At 29.5% G+C, this 14581-nt stretch overlaps 1 long non-coding RNA gene across 2 annotated transcripts; it reads right to left on the reverse strand.

Annotated features, from left to right (window-relative positions):
• Positions 1 to 8723: 8723 nt before the first annotated feature.
• LOC111914781 (uncharacterized) lies at positions 8724 to 13524 on the reverse strand. 2 transcript variants are annotated; one of them, XR_002857939.2, is made up of 9 exons: positions 12744 to 13524; positions 12548 to 12676; positions 12379 to 12452; positions 12214 to 12283; positions 12074 to 12131; positions 11873 to 11944; positions 11657 to 11751; positions 11490 to 11561; positions 8724 to 9011 (listed from the first exon to the last, which is right to left on the reverse strand). It is a non-coding gene; the product is annotated as an uncharacterized LOC111914781 (long non-coding RNA). The 2 variants fall into 2 exon arrangements; XR_006187088.1 differs by lacking the exon at positions 8724 to 9011 and having other exon boundaries at positions 11324 to 11561.
• Between the last annotated feature and the right edge of the window lie 1057 nt (positions 13525 to 14581).

A 14581-nucleotide genomic window follows, 5' to 3' on the forward strand; every position in this document is an offset into this window, starting at 1 on the left:
ATCATCTGGACTACAGTTGATAACTGTTTCGTCATCTAAATCTTCCTCATTAAGAGATGTGAAAAGATCTGGTAGAGTAGATTCAGAGTTTTCACAATTCGTCATGTTTTCCTGTTTTGCTTGTTCAATTTCAAAGGATTCTCTTCCAATTCCTGGTCTATAATTCGTATCAATTTTTCCAGTTCCTAAGGTGTTTGCCTTTGTGAAAATATCATCACTTAGTTTTCTAGCAACTTTGATAGAATCCATATTCCACATCAGTTTTTTATTCTCGGTTTTAAGAGAATTGATTTGTTTTAAAGAATCAGTCAGTTTTTCATTTAGAATATTGTATTTATCAGTTGATTCTTGAAAGTCTTGTTTCAACTGAAGGATTTCCATTTCTAAAACATCTTTTGTTTCAGAAGAAATGATTGACTGATCTTTTAGTTCCAAATCCCTTTTCTGAATTAGGGACTGATTTAATTGTTCCAAGACGTGATTATAATCTTCTGATTTTCTTTCAACGTCTCTTTCCAATTTGCTTTTAGTTCTTGTTGATTCTCCAAATTTGAGTTGCAAGGTTTGTAACTCGGATTTGCAAATATCATAATTGACCATTGTGTCATGATATGTTTTGAGATCAGTTTCCAGACTAGTCTCAATTTTGGTTATGTGGGACTCAAAAATTGTTTTGGAAAAACCAAGTTCAGAGATCATAGACCATACCTGTTCTATGACGTTTGGAGCTCTTGAAGGTATTTCAACACCAGCTACGAAGCAGAAGTTTGATTGTGCTTGTTCATTATCAGCTTCGTCATCAGATGTTGGCCAGTATTCCACGCTTGGTTCATGGATTGCCATCAATGCTTTTTGCTTTTCTTGGTTTTCCAGTTTCTTCAATTCATCGGCTCTTTGAGCATAGTATGCTGAGTCTTTGATTTTGGTTTTGTTTTTGGCTCGGCATTCTCTGGCATAGTGATTTGTTCCTTTGCAGTTGTGACAAATGATCACTTCTTCATCACTTTCATCCTTTTGACTTTTAATCGGTAGTCTTTCAGGTGCTTGAGTTTGGGTTTGTTGGGAAGGTTGATAATGGTTTTGTTGGAATCCAAAATTTTGGTTGTTTTGAAAACCATTGTTTTGATTGTTGTAACCTTGATTTTGGAAACCTCTGTTTTGATTTTGAAAACTGTTGTTTGGATTGTGATTATGACCTGAGTTGGGATCGTTTTGAAATCCCTGGTTTTGAAAACCTTGGTTTGAGTTATTTTGGAAAGAAGGTCTTTGAGAATTTTGTCCAAAGTAAGGTCTTGGTTGAAAACCTGAGTTATTTTGTCCAAAAGACGGTCTTGGTTGAAAACTTGAGTTATTTTGTCCAAAAGATGGTCTTGTTTGAAAATTTGGTCTAAAGTTTGATTGACCATGATTTGGGATAAATCTCTGGAGATTTGTGTTTGCAACCAAAGCACACAGTTGTTGATAATCTGCTTCATCATTTGAATCAGACTGGAAGGATTGGTTTTGAAAAGATGTAGTCTGATTAAAATGATTAAAGTTTTGATCATTGTAAGGTGTTTGGTTTTGAGAAGTTGTGGACACAAGAGCAAGTGGTCCTCCAAAAGCTGCAATGGTTGGTGGGTCAATCGAGGATTCATACGATTGAAGTTCTCCATACAAATTGTACAAAGATTCGGTATGAATAGCTGGATTTCCCTGAATAATGAGTTTAACCATTTTCCAGCTTTCGAAAAGATTGTTTAAAAACTTGAGATTTATCTCGTGTTGTGTCTTTTTGATACCCAAATTGTTCATTTTAACCATAATCAAATTGAACCTATCATGAGCATCATGGATAGTTTCTGATGAAAGCATTTTGAAATTATCGAATTCATTCAAAACAGATGTTCTTTTGTTTCCGATAATTCTTTTATTTCCACAAAAACGATTTTTCAAATTTTCCCAAATTTGATTTGCGGTTAACATCATAATGTCATCCATTTGACTTAGAATACTGTGAGGTATTCCAGACACAAGTTCCTTTTTGGCTTGGAGTTCCAACTTTCTTATGATATCGGTTTGAGTGGCTTGATTCGTAGCAAGAGTAGCCATATTTTCTGGAGTAACATATGTTCCTTCTACACACTTCCAGATATCTTCATTTATAGCGTTAAGATGAAGATTCATACGGCCAACCCACGAATTATACTCTTCAGGAATAAGTATGGGTGCCCGTGAACCAGATCCTAAGCTATTTGCAATGGACACAGAGTTCATGTTGGAGTAATTTGCCAAAGACATTTTTTTTGAATTTTTTTTTTTTAAAGGATTTCGAACAAGTGATATTAAAATGAAAAAAATTTTAAAGAAAAACTTATGGAAGGTTTATAAACGCTATAACCAAAAGTTTTTCGACAAAAATTTCAAGGTAAATCACACAAGCTCTGATACCAATTGTTGGATATTATTCCTTTTATATCAGCTCAGATACCGATTGTTGGAAATATAAAAATCTGATTACCACAACAAAAGGCTCGGCTACCAATTACTGTGTGACAGATATATGAGTTAAAGGTATAAGATATAGATATATATAAAGAATAATAATTGCGGAATAAGTATAAATATGAAAGCTATAATAATATAAATGACTGTATTTAAATGACGTAAAACTATAAATAATATAAATGACTGTATTTAAATAACATAAAGCTATAAATAATATAAATGAATATATTTAAATGACATAAAGCTATAATAAAGTATATAAGTATATAAATATATATCAAGTAGGTTCGTCAATAAATTGACTGAACTGGACTCGTGGAACGACTGGTCGATATTTGTTCTCTTGGAAGGACCGGTCGATATTGGGACTCTTGAAACGACTGGTCGATATTTGTTCAAAGATCAATCCGGTATTTGATAAGTAGTAAAAAGTTCATTTTCATGTAAAATGGGTTGTTTACAAAACAGTGCAAAATACACGAGTCATGTATTTGTATACGGGTATCGGGTGTTTTGAGGAGATTTGATGAGGTTGGAGTGGGTATTTGGAGGGTGTTAGGAGGTGGAATAAGGTTGTAATTTTGGTGGTGTAAGGCAGCAAAGATGGTGAAGTTGAAGGAGCTTTGGGTGGTGATGGATGTAGATTTTCGGAGTAAATCTCTCTGGATAGCCAATTCTCTCTCGCGTCTCTTTGGGGTTTCCCGTGGTCAAAATCGTCCACGAAAATTTCTATATGTAGGTAAGGTTCTGAAGAATTGATGGTGAAAATCTCCCTAGTAGTATTTTGGCTGTGTTGTGCTCGGTTTTTTGTTTTCTAACATGAAGATTCTGAACTCGAAAACAGAAATCTCTCTGGATAGCCAATTCTCTCTCGTGTCTCTTTGGGGTTTCCCGTGGTCAAAATCGTCCACGAAAATTTCTAGATGTAGGTAATGTCCTGAAGAATTGATGGTGAAAATCTCCCTAGTCTTTTTGTGCTTGTAACGAGCCCAGTTTTCTTCGTTTTTGACTTGAAGATTCTGATGTCGAAAAACAGCAAGGTGGTGATGGTTGTGGTGATTTGAAAGGGTTTTTTTTGGAGGAGGTTTAAGGAGGGTATTTGGAGTGTGTTTGGAGATTATTTTGAGGTTGGAAGGAGGTTAATGTAAGAGAGGTTTTTGGTGGTAAATGGTGTGATGAACAAAGATAATGAAGATGAAAAACCTTTAGTTTCAATGAAGAAGATGAAGATGGTTGATGGTGTTCTTCATTTCATTGTTGATGATCTTGGTGTTCTTCACTTAGCTTCTTGTTTGATCTTGGTGTTCTTCATTTAGCTCCAGGGATTTGTATTTGTTCTTGAAGAAGATGAAGATTGGTGATGTTCTTGGGAGTGTTTGTAGTTTGTAGGAAGTGTTACAATATTACAAATGAACACACACACTTACATACACAAACTCATGTATACATATATGCATGAAACAAATATCTTCTAGTGCACTTGAGTATATGGAGAGTTGGCTGCAAGTTGATGTAGAGTAGGAGGCAAAAACGTGGGGTATTCATTTGCAACTTCATTTCCTTGACTTATTGACACATCTTTGTTGACTTTTCCAATTGTTTGACTTTTCCATATACAACATATATATATAATACATATATACATATATAATACATAAATATACATATAATACATATATATATATATATATATATATATACGTGTATATATATATATATATATATATATATATATATATTGATGAAACTGTTTAGTCACACAACTAATTTTCTCGTCTCTGCGTTTTCGGTCATTCGCGTGTTTTCGTATTTTCCGTTTGATCACGCATTCATGCAACCTGAAATAACTGATAATATTTGTTAGATTGTATAAAAACAGTTCATCTTATTTCAGTGATGGTCACATACAAGGTTACATAAGAACATTTTTCAACAACGTATAGTTATATAAGCAATGTTTAAAGGACTTAGCAAGGCTATCCACCCTATTTCCTTTTCACGCTTGAGATGTGGTCTGGTGGGATATTGGGTACCCGTCCGAAGGTCGTTTACAAATTAGTTATATGTCATGTGTACATATATGGACATAATAGTTCCTTTCAGTCAGTTCAGTACCTTTGGGTAGAAAAGGCATACGTTCATATACTTTGATTACGCTTACATGAGTACGTATACATAGATACGTTTACATGGGTGCGCTTACATATACGTTAGTAGGACAGACATCACTAGGTGTTATAGCATAGGACAAGTTCAGGATCTAACTATACCGATGAATCACAACGCATTGTGATAGTTATATCGGGTATACATGATCATAGAAATGTGGATGTTCACGGCTTGCATATACGCAGGGGTCGTGTAAAGGTCCCAAAATCCCTTTGACAGGGGACCGTCTAGCCTGGGATCTAGCCATCACATTATACCTTATCCCTCAAATAAGCCAACATGAGTACAGAAGTAGTCATTTATTACAAATACTACAATACTTAGAAGAATTACCATAGACTTAAGGTAATTAGTACGGTTGTAGTTCGACACTACACCATAGTACTATTTCATTTTCCCAGTACATTCACTTCATGAACATTCACACGACGCGCGGTAATGTAGAAACTATATTTTTGGTTAATGATAGTCAGAATTGGGAAAATACACACTCTTACAAGAGCCACACACATAGACACTAGATGCCTTGGTAGAAGGATACGATTAGTAGGAAACATAGGGCTTCCTAGGATCATACAAAACATTTTTATACTTATAGTTCATATACATTTTCAATACTTATAGTTCATATACATACAAATACTTACATACAGATTAAGACACTAAAATACTTATGATCTCACCAGCTTTAAAGTTGATACTCTCTTTCAAAATAACTTGTATCCTCAGGTCAACCATAGAAAGGTACCGATGCAAGGTTCAGAGAAGATGGTGCTCGTTCAAGACTCATCTTTCATTTTGATTTATACTTAGTGTCTATTACATATATTGACAGAACACACTTGTATTAAAATTATATTATTAATGCAATGGATGATGTTGTTGCTTGTTTACTACTTTTCATTGTTGTGATACTGTACTTGACGTCCTCTGCCCCAGAACGTTTCCACCGTTCTTGGTTTTGGGGTGTGACAGGTTAGGCCTATTTGTATGTTCGGTTGGGCCCATGGATCAAGAAGAGCTAGGCCCATTATATGTTATGTAGGGTGATGGCTTTCTTTGTGACTCTTGCTTTTGTATGTCGGGTTGGGCACATTAGTTTAGCAGGGTTGTGCCCATTATGGTGGCCAGGCCCAACCATTATGGGATGGGCCCAATATGTGGGGAGTTGTGAAGGAAAAACCAAAATAACTTAATCTAAAAAGTATTGATGATTATGTGGGCATGTCCAAACGAAGAAAAACTTCCGAGTCAACCCACGATGAACCTTCTGATGCATGTATCGGGGGGATTGACCTCAACAACGACGATCCATATGAATCTCCCACTCGTCTTATGGGACGTGACTGTGCAAAAAGAAAGTTGAAAGGAGCACAAAGTTCATCGAGTGAAGTAGATGAAATAAGGAGCTAAATCAAAGGGTCGGATGCTAAGCTTGATGTTTTTTGGAATTGGAAAAGAAAAAAGAAAGGAACCGTGCACTAAATCTTTTCTTAAACCCGAGAAAGGACTTGTCCAGTGAGGATCGTCAGATTTTCAACAATGCAAGGAAATGTATTGTTAAACAATACACTTGCGATAATCTGTAGTATTTTTATGTTTAGATGTAGTTTATTTTACCTTTTAAGTCTAGTAGTAAATTTTAAGGTTTTAAGTCAACATTGTAGGTGGTAAGTCTACTTTTTAATATTTTTTAATCTTATTTTATGTTTTAAATTATTATAATCTTTTTTATTAATATTAAATGTTTGTCTTTAAAAAATATAATTTATGTAATATTAAATGATTGTGTATTAAAAAGAATATAATTTATTTTAATCTAAAAAAACATATAACTAATTTTAATTTGAAACAGAAAAATGTAAATTAAAAAAAACATAATTTATTTAAAGTTGAAAAAGAAAATCATAACTTTGAAAAAGAAAATCAAAAATTAAAAAATATAATTTATTTAAATTTGAAATAAATCATATAATTTTTTTAAATTTGAAAAAGAAAATTAAAAAAATGGAATGCTATGAATGTTATCATTCCCTATGAAATATTAAAAATAAGGTGGTATCCAGGTGGCAAGCAAAAATATGATATGACAGTCAAAAAAATGATGTGACAAGGTATTAGGAGTGTTACCACTCTCGGTAACTTTACTTAAAAAAGAAAGCGGAAGGTTTATTCTTTATTATAAACTAGTTATGAGACTCATGTGTTACATGGATTAATTAAAAAAAAAAAAGTTAAATATGAAGGTAAAATATTTGAGAATTTTGAATTTATAAGAAAATAAGAAAAATAATGATTTATTATAATCAAAATGTTTTTTATCTTTTAAATTTTAACAAATAATTTAAATAAAGAAAAGAAACTAATGGGCTTTAATTTTAGGAATTTTGAAATTAAAAGTTAAGTTTATTAGTGAACTTAATAATATCCATTTATTACTATATTTATTGTAATTATTAAATTAAAATATTATGTGGAATTTAATAAAAATAAAAAAACTCATAAAATAACATGTAGAAAAAAAATTAATTCAAAATAACCACAAAATGACATTTGACAAATTGAATGAGAGTGTCACAAGTGCAAAAAAAACCTTCATTTATTAGAGTGGATCAAAGAAAAAAAATGGGACACGCATATGATTGATGTCATTTTGTCCGGCTGTCAATTTTTTTACTCGATTACTCAATAATCCTTTTTTTAGACCATTAAACTTCTATGTGACTATTTAATTATATCAATACTAGTTGTGAGACTAATATATTGTATGGGTTAATTTAAAAAAAAAAGTTAAATATATAAATCATAATATTTAAAAACTTTGAATTTATAAAAAAATAATAAAAATAGGGAGTTATTATAATTGAAATTTTTTTATCTTTTAAATTTAAACCAAAAACTTAAATAAATATACAACAGCAACTAATGAACTTTAATTTTAAAAATTTTGAAATTAGAATGTAAGTTTATTAATGAAATTGATATGAATTTATTAGTACATTTATTACAATTATTAAATTCAAATATTATGTGGAATTTAATAAAATAGAAAACTCATAAAATAACGTGTGGAAAAAATTAATTCAAAATAAGCACAAAATTTAATTTGACAAATTGAATAGAATGTGAAAGTGGTTAAAAATACATTTAGTAATTAGATTATATGTCTTTAACCCGATTTTGAATGGAAACGGATGACATGACAGTATTGGATCTACCCTACATAGCGAATAGTCCCTATGGTTTAGGGTAATTTGCGCGTTTGGTCCTTAACTTATTTTTTAACTCGGAAGATCCCTACTGTTTGTTTTTGTTACATGCTTGGTCCTTGTCTTACCTAAAAAAATATTTTTCCCTTGATTTTTTTATTTATTTAAATTAACACACCCCCAATCCCACCCTCCTCACCTTACATTACCTACCTCACCATTTTTTCCTATTTAAATAATAGTCTTTTTACGTAAGATATGGATCAAATGTGTAACAAAAATAAATAGTAGGGACTAAGCGTGTAACAAAAACAAACAGTAAGGACCTTCCGAGTTAAAAAAATTAATTAGGGACCAAACGTGCAAATTATCTCAAACCATAGGGACCATTCGTGTAATTTACTCTTTTTTTTATATTTTTGTTTTCATTATCGTAAAAAAGCTATTAAGCACAAAAGATTAAGTTTATTTTTTGTTATTTTGCCATTTTCAATTCCAACAGGATATTATGGTACCTTGTGCATATGCACAACAACCGGACACACACACACACACACACACACATATATATATATATATATATATATATATATATATATATATATATATATATATATATATATATATCTTCTATTCTAATAAATAAGTACAATCATGTCACATGTCAATCTCTTAGACCCCAACCAATAAGTTTTCCCGCTTTTTTTATGAAACCCTATTACGTAAATGCCCTTTAAGAGACTGAAATCAAAAGATCGAGTTGCAATTGCAATAAATCCCCAAAAATCCAGAAAAACCAGCATTCATAATATGCAACCAATCAATTAAAATTAATAAAAGATTTCAAAATAATATGAAAAATCGGTTCTTCAAATTTGAAATTTGAAAAAGCCGATTTAATATGGCAGTTTGTTAATTGTGATTAGAAATTAAATAAATTGCAGTGATTAAATCCCAAAAAATCTGCCCCTATTTATCAAATTCCGAAATATATATAATTATACCATTTATACGCTTATTTAGTTTTCAGGATTTTGCTCCATAAAATTCTTTCAAAACGTTATTCTTCTTGAGTTTTTCTTCAATCCTTCTTGTCGGTACCAGGTTTACTGCAGAATCGTTTTCCTCCCTATTAATTCTGCAACGCTTCCATAAACAAAAATCAGGTTAGTGTTTTCAAATTTATTTGTAGTAGTATTAATTTAACATTTAACATTATGAGTAATCTTCTTCTTGTTTTTCTTATTCTTCTTAATCATCATCTTCTTCTACCTCTTCAGTTATTAACACGATGGCAACATGAAAAAAATGATTAACAATAACATATATCTTTGTTAAAAAAAATATTCGGATTTAGATCCAAATCTTTAACAACTTACGTCTAATAGGTTGATAACCTTCAAAACATGAAATTTACTTATTTGTAATTACAAGTTTATTTATTATTCATAGGAACCTAATAGCCGTGAGTCTTAGTTTTCATAATTAAGTTCATCTAAAAGATGATTTAAATGTACCCAAAATTAAATAAACGACCAAAAAGGTTGTAATATTTTGTTGTTACTGTGAACCTATTTGTATCACTGTACTTTTAATTTACATTGCTATAATAACGATGATATAAATAAGTGATATGTTTGTAAAAAAAAAATAGTCGGTTTCATTTCCAAAGCTTTAACAATTCCAGTATGTTTTGTTTATTTGGCTTTTAAGTTTTATTTGTTTTGCTGTTACTGTGGACCTAATTACAGCATTGTACTTTCAATTTACATTGCTCTAATCTTTAATTTTGTATAAAGATAGTCAAGTAGGCCGGACATTCGGTATTCATATTTATTCGCATGTGTTAAATTATAACTGCATATATTAGTATGGATATCACAACTTACGTCTAATAGGTTGATAACCTTCAAAACATGAAATTTACTTATTTGTAATTACAAGTTTATTTATTATTCATAGGAACCTAATAGCCGTGAGTCTTAGTTTTCATAATTAAGTTCATCTAAAAGATGATTTAAATGTATCCAAAATTAAATAAACGACCAAAAAGGTTGTAATATTTTGTTGTTACTGTGAACCTATTTGTATCACTGTACTTTTAATTTACATTGCTATAATAACGATGATATAAATAAGTGATATGTTTGTAAAAAAAAAGTAGTCGGATTCATTTCCAAAGCTTTAACAATTCCAGTATGTTTTGTTTATTTGGCTTTTAAGTTTTATTTGTTTTGCTGTTACTGTGGACCTAATTATAGCATTGTACTTTCAATTTACATTGCTCTAATCTTTAATTTTGTATAAAGATAGTCAAGTAGGCCGGACATTCGGTATTCATATTTATTCGCATGTGTTAAATTATAACTGCATATATTAGTATGGATATCATAATTGGTATAAATAATTTTTGACATACCATAATCATTTATGTATAAAATACTATGTTTAGTTAACTTTATAGAATTTCACAATTCATTGATGTTAGTATTTAATTGAAATGACCATTTTGCCCTTACTTTTATTTCTGTATGTTTATAACTGTGTTGTATTTATTGGCAATGTACTTTACATTTTCTTTTTAAAACCTTTTTTTATAAATATATGTTATGTCTAATACAAATTATTAAAATATTCCCCATATGACAGCTACAAAATTTACCTTTCTAAAAAAAAATTGACCTATCAATCTTTGTTTTACTATCAAGGTAAAAATATTAAAGTTATGGACCCTTAAAAACAACACAAATCCTAACGATTTCCATTCAAATGATTTTCGTAGATGAAATGGTATATTCTATAATTTCATAGTAATTAGTTTTCTTTTAATTTTTTTTATTTACAATTTCATAGAATTGTAATTCTTATACTAATGTACTTTAAAAATTACATTTCTTTATTTTGTAAAAAAAATGAATTTAAAAAAAAATAATGACCATTAAATCGATTTTTTTATTAGATTATATGACTTATATAACAATAACTTCAATGTACTTTCAAATGTAAATAACTATAATTTGAGAAAATAAATTTTATTTTAATAAATTAACATTTTAACAATTTATTGGTATTCTATGTTTTATAGCAATGTACTATGTAATAATCTTTTTTATAATTTGTAAAAATTGAATTTTTTAGAAACATCTAATGATTTTTAAATTCAAGGACGATTCTCTAATTTTACATCTATACAGTTAACATTCTATAAAAGTATATCTTGGTTACGTATATGTTTAAAAAAAAAATTCAAAACAGCAACATACTAATCTATGTTATAATTTACTTTAATTAATTTAGCATTTTTTACAATTTATTTTTTTATTACCGATTAATTACTTTAGGTTATTTATATTTTTTCAGTTTGTATTCAGTGTGGCGGTATTTTCGCTTGAGCTCGATTTAAAAAAAAAAAACATTTGACTTTTAAAGTAAAAGTCACAAATTACAACAATGTAATATGAAATGAAATGAAGGGTTTGGTTTAATTAGATTGGTTTCTGCATGGATTTATTGTTGAACATTGAAAGTCATTCGATTTACTGCATCAATGTTCCATACTCATTTGCAACAATGTAATATGAAATGAAGGGTTTGGTTTAATTAGTTAGGAGAATGAGATTTCACCTAAACATGTCATGTCAGGCCTTTTATCGTAGTCAACATGTTGACCATTTGAACTTTCTCTCCACTTTGTTGCTGCATTTGATAGATATCATCATATCAATGAATGTGTTAATGGAAAATGACATGTAATAGAAAACCCATGAAATGAATTGGATGAAATGAGTTACCTAGCCCTAAGTCAATAAGAAATAGTTTCTTCTACTGAGTTGTTGATGGTTGACCAACTAAAAAATTCTTTGGCTTTATATCTCCATGCACATAACTATAAATACAAACATAACTCTTGCAATGAATATAAGGGAAAGGGAAAACAAATTATATAGTGAAATGAAAAAAGAATAAGAATATTTGGATTGTATATATATTATATATTTTTTATATACCCTCTTCATTGCATCTTTTGCAAAATTGATAAAGATTCCACATCTATACAAGCCACCATTTCTGATGACATCCTGGAAAACAAAATGCAACAACAAAAAACAAGTTACCACTTTTAGAGTGTTAAATCAAAATGCAGTAAACCAAAAGATAAAAATATAGTTTATTATCATTTGATGTTCATAGGTTTATGGAGAACTCACGTTTGTCCATAAGGAATTTCCAAACATCCCACAAACTAGGCCCCAACATGTCCATGACCTATAATGTAAATAGAGAAAAAGAAATATTATATAGTTATTCATTTAAGTAAACTAAAAACTCATCAAGTATTAGCATATACCATAACATAGTAATCTATTTGTTTTCCTTTATAATGAACTTTAGGCACTCCATGACTCCCATCCATATTACTGTTTCACCAAGAAAAAACAAATCCACTTCTTTAAATTCAAAAAAGAACAATTTTAATTTGTTTACTAATCACAAAAACATAATGTGCACATACTTTTAAACTTGCCACTCGTATGGAGGACCATAACTGCAGCCTTTGCTGTTTCTATGCTAAAACTTAAGAGCTACCTGTCACAAGTCACAACGAAAATTAAAGAGGATGAATTGCAGAAATCATATTTTATATAAAATGCAAGTTTGATTGTTTGATGCAAGAACATTACCTCTGTAGCACCATGACCTGATATGTGATCAGTTCCACCAGATACACGACGACAAACAAATACCTAACCAAATCCACCTTTCCCTAATTTTCTTTTGACCTTATATTGAGGTGATCCACCTACTTGAACCTGAAAATCAATGCATTTTATAAGTAAAGAAGCATTACAAAAATCAAATGAGCAATAGACAAGATACCCTTTCATGAAATGGGGCGGTATTGCCTTCTTCTTCCTGGCCTGTAACCCTGTTAGCGCTTTAGCCACCGCTTACATCCGTCATTGCTACTTTGAATGTCTCTTCTCCGGTTTCCTTTGTTTGCTTTTTATCCTCCTCTGTTTCAGAAATGACAACCACCGACTATTTTGCTAAACCCTCTTTCTTCTTCTTAGTCGGCAGCCTCGGCTTCTTTTGTTGCTTCGGCTCAACACCAACCGCCGCCGCTTCCCTAGCTGCAGTCGCTCGAGTTTTAACGTGATTACCCACCAAATGCTTCGATCGCTTATTGGGCCTACCTTCTCTCTTCTTCTTCTCGACTACAGGAGCACGTGCACTACGTACTCAAAATTCGTTCAAATTAGGGACAGAACAAATGGAAATGGAATAAGCGCTAAGTTGGAAATGAGGATGATAACACGTGATTCACATTAGGTAATGACTTTAGGGTTGCAGTGGAAGAAGGAGAAAGAGAGTTGTTGGGATAGTATTTCTTTCTTCACCCGATTTCTTTATGCATATACAACACACGTTACGAGTTACAGTTCGTATGGTTATCTACTCTTATTTGGATCTGACTCCGACCCATTTTTAGCTTTGGATCTGACCCGACTCATTTTAACTTTAATATCTTTAATTAAATTCACTGATACACAATATAAACAAATATACAAATTATATTATAAAAAAAATTATAATTCATAAGTTTTCAAAATTAATGAAATATGATTTTATTAAATAATTAACTTTTATATTCAATTCAAAATCAACACCCGTGGGTTCCACGGGTTTTAACCTACTATATATATATATATATATATATATATATATATATATATATATATATATATATATATATATATATATAGGTTCAGGTTCATTTGAGACCATTCTAATTTTGTGAGACCGTGAGACCAAATCTAAAAATAATTTTAAAATGCAAAATAAATGGAAAAATCCAAAAATTCATTGTTTAAATATTATTTTCGGAACTTGAATTAACTTAAAATAAATAAATAAATAAAATAAAAAAAAATTCCGTTTTTTTTTTTTTTTGAAAAATACGTGAAATATTCTAATAGAATATTACACTAACATATTCTAAAAAATAATTTTAAAATGCAGAATAAATAGAAAAATCTAAAAATTCTTTTTTTAAATATTATTTTCGGAACTTGAATTAACTAAAAAAAATATAAAAAATAAAAAAAATAAAAATAAATTCCATTTTTTTTTGAAAAATACGTGACATATTTTAATAGAATATTACACTGACATATTCTAAAAAAATAATTTTAAAATGCAGAATAAATGGAAAAATCTAAAAACTCTTTTTTTAAATATTATTTTCGGAACTTGAATTAACTAAAAATAAATAAAAATAAATTCCATTTTTTTTAAAATTACGTGAAATATTTTAATAGAATATTAAACTGTACATATTTTAAAAAATAATTTTAAAATGAAAAATAAATGGAAAAATCCAAAAATTCTTTTTTTAAATATTATTTTCGGAACTTGAATTAACTAAAAAAAATAAAAATAAATAAAAAAATGCGTCTCACGGTCTCACAAAATATAGGTGCTCTCAAATGAACCTAACCCTATATATATATATATATATATATATATATATATATATATATATATATATATATATATATATATATATATATATATATATATATATATATATATATATATATATATATATATATATATATATATATATATATATATATATATATATAACTGCACTACTAAAAAGATTATGCAACTTCTAGATTAAATGAAAAATGAAAACTAACTAATAATATCAA

This window comes from Lactuca sativa, chromosome 9 (assembly GCF_002870075.4).
Source record: "Lactuca sativa cultivar Salinas chromosome 9, Lsat_Salinas_v11, whole genome shotgun sequence".
Classification (NCBI taxonomy): domain Eukaryota; kingdom Viridiplantae; phylum Streptophyta; class Magnoliopsida; order Asterales; family Asteraceae; genus Lactuca; species Lactuca sativa.